The following is a 10,564-nucleotide window of genomic DNA, read 5'->3' on the forward strand; positions in this document are numbered from 1 at the left end:
TCATCATCATCATCCTGTCATTATACATCATCCTTTCATCACACATCATCCTGTCACAAGAAGAGAAAGAAGAAGAAGAAGAAGAAGGAGGTAATGATGATTATGATGGTAATGAAAATATAATAATCAATTGTCAAGAAAGAAAGAAAGAAAGAAAGAAAGAAAGAAAGAAAGAAAGAAAGAAAGAAAGAAAGAAAGAAGGAAAAAAATAAAAAAAATGAAGCAGTGTTTATAACATGAGACTGCGGCTTTGTGAGGAAGTGTTTTAGTCAGCCAAGTGTTAGAACATGAGCTGGAGCTCAACTACAAATGCTGTATCGAGGTCAAAAACAGCAGACACACACACACACGCACGCACGCACGCACGCACGCACGCACGCACGCACGCACGCACACACACACACACACACACGCATTTAGTCTCACTCACATGTACAGTAAAACAAGTACTGAAAGCTCATTTATTTCAGCTGTAGGAGTTCTCGCTAGTTGAGGCTCACAGTCTGACGGCTGATCCGTCCGGCTGTAGGCTGTAATGTTCCTGACTTCTCTTTACCCTGAAAGCATCCAGACTCTAATGATGCATGTGTTACTGAAACACAGAGCAAAGCAGCAAACTGGTGCATTCCTGCTAATGCTAATATCCACTGCGCTAATGTATACATCATGTTTTAATCAGCCAGATTTTACACAAACATCTGCAGAATTAATAAAGCAGGTGAAAAAGTCAGATGATGGTGATGGGGAAAAAAAGATGAGAGAAGAAGAAGAAAGATCAGGAAAGAAGACAAAAAAGAAGACAAAAACAAAGAACAAGCATAAGAATAAAAAAATAATAATTATAATTATATACAGCAACAGGAACACAGACAGACAGACAGACAGATTTGACATGTTTCCTCTCTACATGCAGTTGTCTGGCAGTTGTCTGGCTGCAGCTTTGTTCCATCTGTATTTCTGGCCCTGACGTGTGAGGCATGTGAGGCGTGTGAGCCACGTGAGGCGTGTGAGATGCACTTACACGTGTAACGCCGCCTGTCAGCTCAGCTGTATGCGCTGTCAGCTTTGTTTATGCTCAGGGAAACAGTAAGCAGTATGCTGTTCAGGTTTTGAAGCAAAAAAGCAACTCAAGTACACAAACAAACTGAGTTGTTCAGGTTCCTCATGAATTCCATGTGTACAGCTCTTCAGTTTCAGGCTGCACTGTTATTTATATGCTTCAATCTATATATATATCTCTCAAATGCAATATATCCCATTTCAATGATACTACAATATTTATTCTATTGGTTTATTCCAAAATTGCTGCAATTCCCAGAACTTGTTCGGCCTAGAGGCGCTCAATTATCAAAAGTGACACAAACCGAGACTCAAGACCAAGGAATTCTTTTAATTATTGCAACAGTATTATTGTTATAAAAAATATCAATCAGTCTAAATAATCACAGCGCAGAATTGCAATCAGAACCAAGTTGTACTCTTATGTAATCTGGGATCAACAAAGAAAACCATGTATCTGATGTTGTAACATACCACTGAATGGATATTAAAAGAGCAGGATGTCAAAAGCATCATCCATTCATTAATCTTCAGTAGCCCTCATTGTACACAGGGTCATTGGGGAGCCTGGAGCCTATGCCAGGGAAGCTCAAGGAACAAAGCTGTGGAGACCCTGGACCAGGTGTCAACTCAACAATCACAAACACATTCAAATAACCGTTCCACACACTACAGATCATTTGCAAACCCTAATATAACTACAACTTGTGTCTTTGAACTGAGGGAGGAAACCAGAGTAGTTGGAGGAACCCCCAAAAGCACTTGCGAACTCTGAACACAGATCGCAGATGAAGGACGAAACCCTCCCATACTGGAAGCTTTTTAAATGACCAATGATCAGGCAGAGTTTATTAGTCAAACCTACTAGCCAGTCTTTTTTACCCAGAACTACTTCCAAGTCCCACCCACCCAGAACTACTAGCCAAACCCTCCCACCCAGAATTACTTTCCAGTCGCTCCTACCCAAACATACTAGCCAGTCCCTCCTACGAACCAGTCAATCCTACCCAGAACTACTACCCAGTTCCTCCTACCCAGAAGTACTACCCAGTCCCTTCTACCCAGAATTACTAGCCAATCGCTCCCGCCCAGAATTACTTCCCAGTCACTAATACCCAAAACTACTAGCCAGTCCCTCCTACAAGACAGTCCCTCCTACCCAGAACTACTACCCAGTCCCTTCTACCCAGAGCTACTAGCAAGTCCCTCCTACTAGCCAGTCCCTCCTACCAGCCAGTCCCTCCTACCCAGAACTTCTAGCCAATCCTCTTTCCCACAAGAACTAGCCAGTCCCTCTCATCCAGAACTACTACCCAGTCCCTCTCACCCAGATCTACTAACCAGTGCCCCCATACCCCAAACTATTAGCCAGTCCCTCCCAGAAAGAACTGCTAGCTAGTCCTTTCCACCCAGAACTACTACACAGTCCCTCCTACCTAAAACTACAACCCCGTGCCCCCTACCCAAAACTTAGGCAGTCCCTCCTACCAAGAACTACTAGCCAGTTCCAGCATTTTTCTTCCCAGAACTGGAAAAAAATACTCTGCATAATAACCCAAATAAAACACAACCATATCGTTGAGCATAACTCATAAGGAGGCTTCTGTAATGCCTAGTTAATCTACAAGTGGCCATGTTGAACAACCAAGAAAAAACAACCTAATTTTTGTATTTATTCTACATCTGCTGTTTCTCCTCATTGAAAAGGTAAAGGCTCTGGCATGGAGGAGTTGGTGTTGGATCTATAATGACTTTAGATGTTGAGATACTTTATGAGTTGCTTCATGAGTTGCTCCACAACTTCAACTGACTGTAGAAAGGACATTATTTATAATCACAGACTCTGGTGTTCACGGCATTTCTCAATTTTCGGTGTTTTGTTTTTATGATTTATTATCTCACTGTTGTTATCACCAAAATGAGGATCCCCTTTTGAGTCGGGATTCCCTCAAGGTTTCTTCCTCATACCGTCTAAGCGAGTTTTTCTTTGCCACCTGTCACCCCAGGCTTCATCATCAGGCATACATGCACTTAATTCACTTATATTTAAATTAACATTCTGTAAACCTGCTTTGAGACAATGTCCATTGTGCAATATAATAAAAATACTCTTGAGATATTTGGCAGAAACTCATTTCCAGAGCAAGTCATTTATACCATTGAGCAGTTGTGGGGTCTAGTGTTTTGCAGAAAAGCTCTAGAATGAGAGCTTGGTCTTGCTGGGATTTGAACTCACAACCTTCCAAGGAGAAGTTCAACATCTAACCATCGAGATGCCACTTTCCTTTTGCTAGTGCACACTGTTCATTCAAGCGGTAGGCTTTTAGCCAAATGCTAAAAGTGAGGAAGAAAGAGAAACGGTAAGAGACAAAAATTAGTGGGACGATTGAAGCCAGTTCTTAAAATTGCTTTGTTGAAAAAAGAGCAGCTATGTGTGTGTGTACGAATCACACAAATGAGCCTGCATCCGGTCCCGAATTACGCATTCAATGCAGGAGCTCACTTCAGTTCAAGGGCACCGAAACAAGTGTGTGATGCAAGCTAGGGAGAGCAGAGCCAAAGGGACATTCATTCTGCATTAGTTAATGCTTGGCTGGCTGCTTTCACGATGCTGGCTCGCCTGTGTGTCCACCGGCCAAACTGTCCTGCTAGTACATGCCAAAAACCGAGGAAGAGCCATCGCTGGTGCATGAGGCTCTTACTTCGGTCTGTCAACAAGTTGAGTATCGCGTCTTTATGCAATCGCTTCTGAGTCATAAACACAGAAAGCACAGCACTCTCAGCTGAGAGGTTTTTCTAATAAGTCTCACACACACACACACACACACCACACACCACACACCCCTCATCCTCGTCCTCCTTTCATAACAAGAAGACACGTGTGGCTAACCATCGCTGCTCACTCATTTTAGCTCGTGCCTGCTGCAGCCTCTCTTACACAGGTCCCAGGTCAAATCCATAAAACTTCAAGCCTTCAAACACTCAGGACCTTAAAAATACGTTTTATGGCCCGGGCTTCTTGCTTTAAAAGCAACACTGAGAAAGAGCGAGTGGAAAACCGTGGCACGCTGATAAAGCAAGGCGGAATAGAGAGCAGGCAGAAATCGGAGTCCAAAATAACTCAAACTCGAGAGGGGTCAGGAGTTGAAGGATAAAATCGGAGTGGCACTACACCTGCGAGCAAAAATAAAGAAAATCAGGGTACGGCAATAAATTACGGCTGTAAAAGTGACTGGATTATAAGTGTGTGTGAGAAGGCAGGGGAAGACACTCATTAATATACGTTAATAAAAGAGCTGTAGGCATGGTTTTGCCTATGCAGGTGTGTGTGTGTGTGTGTGTGTGTGTGTGTGTGTGTGTGTGTGTGTGTGTATACATATATATAAGTATATGGCCTATGAGTCACATAAAGTACAGATTAACATGGCAGAGGTAGAGCTGCATCTTCCTGGAGACAGGGCAGGAAAATGGATTTGCTGTCTGTCTAAACCAAAGAAATACAAGCGAACTATCTGTACCATATTGTATTGTATAGCATCATATTATTTTATTGCATTGTACTTGAATTGAATTTACATCGAATTTACACTGCATCATAATAGGGTGAATCATATCTCATTGCATTGGTAGCTGCTTCATATGTATCTTTAATGTATCATATACTGTGTACATGTAGTATATATTAGGGCAGTGTGTAGTGTAGTGTTTTCCAGGTGTAATTTTCCTCAGTCATGCTGCAACAGTCACTGCTCGCTTCCTTCCAAAACTTTTTAATTGGTCTTAAGAAACTGGATCTACGTTTTTTTCTTTTTCGCATCTCGGCCCTGTTTTTGCTTCTTGCCATGGCCTTAATTGTGCACTTCAAAATGCCAGGCTTGAAAGAGCATAAAAAAAGAATAATTTCTGACCATGTTGCTGCATGTTAGTCAGTGGAACAGTGTTCGGTTAATTAGACTCCACACTGAGGTTTTAAAGTGCATAGAATAAAAAAGCAGTACTGGTGAAAGAATTCAACCCTAAAGAAAAAGGAAGTATGTAGAACTTAAGAGAGAGCACTGGAGACATAAGCAACCAGGGCCACAAGCATGACATGGGCCAAAGGTCATTCACTCGGCTCCTTTACTCTAATTGTTCAACCCCATAGTGAAGAGGAACTGTTTCAGGCATGATGACTTTTCAGACTGTGCACTAGGGAGCTGATTGAGCGAAACATTTACAACTAAAAGACCACAGGCTGCAATAAAGATTTGCATAGATGGCGTAGATGGAATTTTCCTGATAAATCACGGCATGGCATGGGTCCTATTTAATTAATGGACCAGTCAACTAAAATACTCAGCAACTGCATTATTCTGACACAGGTCACGGTTGAACAAGATACAGCTGGTCCACTGGATGACGGAAAGGGAGATGGGATGACAATCTCACAAGCACTCTTGCAAATTCACAAGCATATTTTTGAGAAGGAAACCACAGAACCACTGGGATACCAATACAATCTCAAGAAGAACATCTGAACCTCTGCAAAAGCTGGAATCCACATTCAGGGCCAAGCCAAAAGGCCTGGAGCTGTGATGTACCAATACTACCCAGTGAACATTGGATAATGAAAAAATAAAACGGATGGGTGGAAAACATTCCCACAGTGTCATTTCACAAAGAACGAATATCCAGAGAGCAGTAAAATGCTTTATAAGCTCTCCTGAAATTGTCAATAAAATGTAAACAAATTGGGTTGAGTCTGTATCCAGTGAAAAACCAAAATAACTTTAATCATCTTTCGAGGCTTGAGAAAATGAGTCATGTGACATGTGAGTTCGTTCTTTTAATATGATCAGTCATCTTAAATAAGAAGGCGACTTGCATGCAAACCTTTTTCTGGTTTAGAAATGCAAATCAGAAGATGTAGAAGCATCCTACAGTCCATACAACATGACATGATAATCAAATACAGAAACTAGCAGTATTGTTCCAGCAGGGCAGGTGAATGTCAGAGGATGAATTGGTGAGATGATTCAACAAATCAAATAACTGCTGGTTTCATGGTCTGTCCAATACAATGTGACAAATTCATGCCAGTGTTTTAAGAACCATATTATTACACCATAATCTAATCTCCACTACTGTTCTTCACCCTATTCCATTTCTCCGTCTACTCTTTTCCCACCAATATACTACACTATACTACTCTTATTCCCAATACTGTACCTCACCTAACTTCATTCTCTACCCCACTCCATTTCCACCCCATTTCACTGTGTGGCTGTAATCCGCCCTACTCTATAGTTCTTCATATTTAATGATGGATGAAGTGCACAAACCCTGTAGTTAAAGTAGAGATAAACTCAGTAAAATGTGACTCCAGTAAAAGTGTCCCTTTAAATTTTCACTTGAGTAAAAGTACAAACGTCTCTTCCTTGAAATTACTTAAGTATCCAAAGTACTATGATTTATTATAACTATAATGTTCCTATTATCATTTTTATCACAAGACCCGTTACTTAATATCCTCAGTTTATGTGAAAAGACTTGAATGTGACTCTCAGCACACTGATTTATTAATAGAATGATATTACTAACTCAAACACTGATTGATTTCTATTACAATGATCATGAACACAAAACCTTCTTTTAGAGTCTGGATTTTCTTCATCATTTATTCCTCTCTCAACTCTGAACTGTATGTTGGTGATCAGTAGATTCGCAGAGCGCCGATCAAAACGAGTTTAAACCCTTTTTTTTTTTTGCAAAATGTATTAAAAAGAAACAAGATATTTGACTTTGAAATGTAGTAAAGTTAAAGTAAAATCTCCCCAAATTAAAATACTTCATTAAAGTACCCACACGTAAAAAAGCTACTTAAGTACAGTGACAAATTACATTTACTTCCTTACAGTCCACCGCTGATTCTCCACTACTGTTTCCTGCTCTACCCTACTCTTCCCTTGCACTATACTTTACCATACTCCTGAACAGAACCTCACAGCTGTACCCCACCCCATGCCCTTTTCTACTTCACTGTACTCCAGTCTCCTTGACTGAACTTCAGCCTTTTATATTCTCACACACTATATTTCATCATACTCCATTCTCTATTATTGCACTTGACCCTGATCTTCTCTATTAACCACAATCAAACTTTACTCTACTCTACAATATATTATACTATTCTTCCTCTACTCCAGTGTACTCCAGTGTACTCCAGTGTACTCTCTTTACCAGAATACACTGGAAGTACACTGGAGTACACAATGGAGTACACTGGAGTACACTGGAGTACACTGTAGTAGAGACTCCAGGTGAAATATAGCATTGGAGAATAGTATAATATAATTTTGGTAAAGAGAGTACACTGGAATACACTGGAGTACACTGGAGTACTCTGGAATACACTAGAGTACACTGGAATACACTGGAGTACACTGGAATACACTGTAGTAGAGACTCCAGGTGAAATATAGCATTGGAGAATAGTATAATATAATTTTGGTAAAGAGAGTACACTGGAATACACTGGAGTACACTGGAGTACACTGGAATACACTAGAGTACACTGGAATACATTGGAGTACACTGGAATACACTGTAGTAGAGACTCCAGGTGAAATATAGCATTGGAGAATAGTATAATATAATTTTGGTAAAGAGAGTACACTGGAATACACTGGAGTACACTGGAGTACACTGTGTTAGAGACTCCGGGTGAAGGTAAAGTCAGAGGAAATAAGTACAGGATAAAGTCCATACTTTATCCTGCTCATTTCTGCCATACCCCATGCTTTACTGCTTAGTTACACTCTGCTCTACTACAGACCACCAGATGGACTGTAAAGGTCATGGATTGTGACAGATCGACTTCACCTACTGAGCAGCACAGATCCTCATGAATGTGTGTGTTTCCTTCTCCTGTCTCTTCCTATGTGTTTACATAAAGCAGAGTTTGCCATTAAGCAGTGTCTGCTGTGTGCGATCCTCGCTGCCTAAAGGAGACCCTGCAAGCCTGTTTACTGTCACACGGTTATTAATAAGCGCTTGTAAATCACGCTCGTGGAGACCTGCCGCGTCGGGTTTTATGCCTCTTACAAGGGCAGAGGAAGTGATTGTATGTCGAGAAAAAGGGAATTTGAGAGCTAAAGAGGCCCTAAATCAATAAGCAGGAATCTGGTATCTGCTTCTGCACAAAATACATGCTCATAGAAATCACACTGAACACTAGCTCTAGGTAAATCCTCCATTAGCTTGAGGAACAGCATTGGACTCTTCGTTTCTCCAAACGTTCAGGTGAAATATTTTGCTGTGCCTCTTGTAAAACTCGCCAAAGATCTTCTTCACTAGATGGAGATTCCTTTCTTTCTTGTGATCCAGTTCATCCCAGAGCAGTTCAGTAGGATTTAGGTGTGGCGACTGAGCAGGTCGTTCTATAATAGAAATCAATCTAGGTGACCCTTTGCTCCTCGTCTTGTTGAATAGTGAAGTCGGTTCTCATGAGGGTCCAGATAGAATTGCATGGCGTTAAAGTAGGAAATGGTTGCCATGTTGGTTATTTTTACCTGGAATAAGTCTTTAACTTTAAACCACTGAGCTTCCACCCCTTGACTATAGGTGAGGCAGCCTGATCACATCTTCTCTCATGTTCTCCATCTTACACAAGTTCTTCTGTTAGAGACAAAAAATGTCCCTTTTGGACTCCACAGAACTTTTATCAACTCATTCACTGTCCAGCTTCTGTGTATTTTGTCCTTTGAGCAAAAGGAACATGCACATGTCTAGAAAGAGAGAGAGAGTGGATAATCCTTCCATAAACTTTAATCATTATATCAAAAATTACACACTGTAAAAACCTTTTATTATTGCTCTGGGATGAAATGAAGCCTCTCTCATACCAGTCCCTGTGAATTATCTGTTACTGTAGAAACCATGACGCATTAGGTTTAGGATAAACCTGTAGTAGAATGTCTGTACAGAACGCACTTTACAACGTTTTTTTTTTTTTTACAGCAAAACAGATGGTATTTTTCCAGGTGTGGAATTTGGTGGTTTTACATTCCATACTTTTCCGGGATTATGCATTAGTGTGTCATAACTGTTTCTCTCTCTCCCTGTCACCCCTCTACTGTCTTTCTCTCTCTCTGTGTGTCGAGTTAAACATGCTCCTGTGGTACCAGCGTTCCTGTTCTTTTCTCCTCTTTGGATCAGCTGGATATGATGGAGTTCTTTTCGAATGGAGTCCACTTTGTGTGGGGAGGGTTCCACCTCAACAGCCTAAAGATCCATGATGATTACTGAGCAACTGAAAAAGGATTTGGACATAATTTGGACTGTAATTAATAGCAACAGTCTGCTATAAAGTCTCAGGACCATAGGTTTTGCATCTACTAGAATTTGACCCATAGTGGATTTTACCGATACCGGTAGCGAGATTGGATCGTACTTGCCACACACATAACACTCCATGTAAAATTGTACTGAACTTATTACAAAAATTAAAAAAAAAATCAATAAAAAAATGACTGTATAGTAAAAATGTAAATTAATAATTATATTATGAATAAACAAAAAAAAATAATAATATAGCGCTCTCCGTCTCAAGCGTCAGTGATTCGCCTCTAGAGGCCGCTATTGGTATGGCTTTTTGGATAGCTTATTGTAATCGATTAATCGACACAAACGATGAATCGGTCGACCTCTACTTTTAAGCACCTATCACTGTACACCTCAACAATGATGGAACTGCAATGAACAGACATGAGGATGGGTTCCCTTTTGAGTCTGGTTCCTCTCAAAGTTTCTTCACCAAATTTTTTTTTGCCACAGTTGCCATCGGTTCACACATTGGGGACAAGCTTACAATTATAATGAACAAAGTTATTCATTCATTTATAAGCACTTTATTTTTGTAATTGTTATTTGTATAGTGTTCTTAACAATGAACACTGTCAGATTTACACAGATAAAGCGGTTATAAAAGAATGAGTAAACCAGTGGCGACTGTGGCAAGTAAAAACCCTGAGATAGCATGAGGAAGAAACCTTAAAGGATCCAGACTCAAGAGGCAACCCGTCCTCATCCTCGACAAGCTGCTTTTAGACAATGTCCATTGTTACAAGCGCTCTACAAATAAAAACTAATTGAATAACGTTCAAGAAAACCGATTACCCGGAGTTTAGAAACACATACTGAATTCTGCATTGAGTATCTGAGACAAATTTCTCGACTCCGCACCTTCCCACATCTCCGATTCTCTTTTTACTCTTTTTATTGTCTCAGAGTCTGTAGTGGGGAGACGTTGGGATGTTGTGTTAGCTGGTGAGCAGGATGAACAGAGGAAAAGGGAGGGATTGCGAGGAATTCAACTGGGTACAAAAAAGGTGGGTCAGGGGAAGGTCAGAGTACCGAGGGTATAGTACGGAGCGCTGTGAACCGTCTCTACCTCGATCGGCTTTACTTCTCGGCTAAAAAAAGAAAAAGAAATTAAGAAAAAAAACGCTGTCAAGGCGATGCACAC

General features: G+C 40.6%; 1 protein-coding gene across 3 annotated transcripts in view; it reads right to left on the bottom strand.

Annotated features, from left to right (window-relative positions):
- The window catches only part of thrab (thyroid hormone receptor alpha b), a 156,278-nt gene that overhangs the window by 39,998 nt on the left and 105,716 nt on the right, over positions 1 to 10,564 (bottom strand). The window lies entirely within an intron of this gene.

The sequence above is a fragment of the Silurus meridionalis genome, chromosome 7, assembly GCF_014805685.1.
Source record: "Silurus meridionalis isolate SWU-2019-XX chromosome 7, ASM1480568v1, whole genome shotgun sequence".
Classification (NCBI taxonomy): Eukaryota; Metazoa; Chordata; class Actinopteri; order Siluriformes; family Siluridae; genus Silurus; species Silurus meridionalis.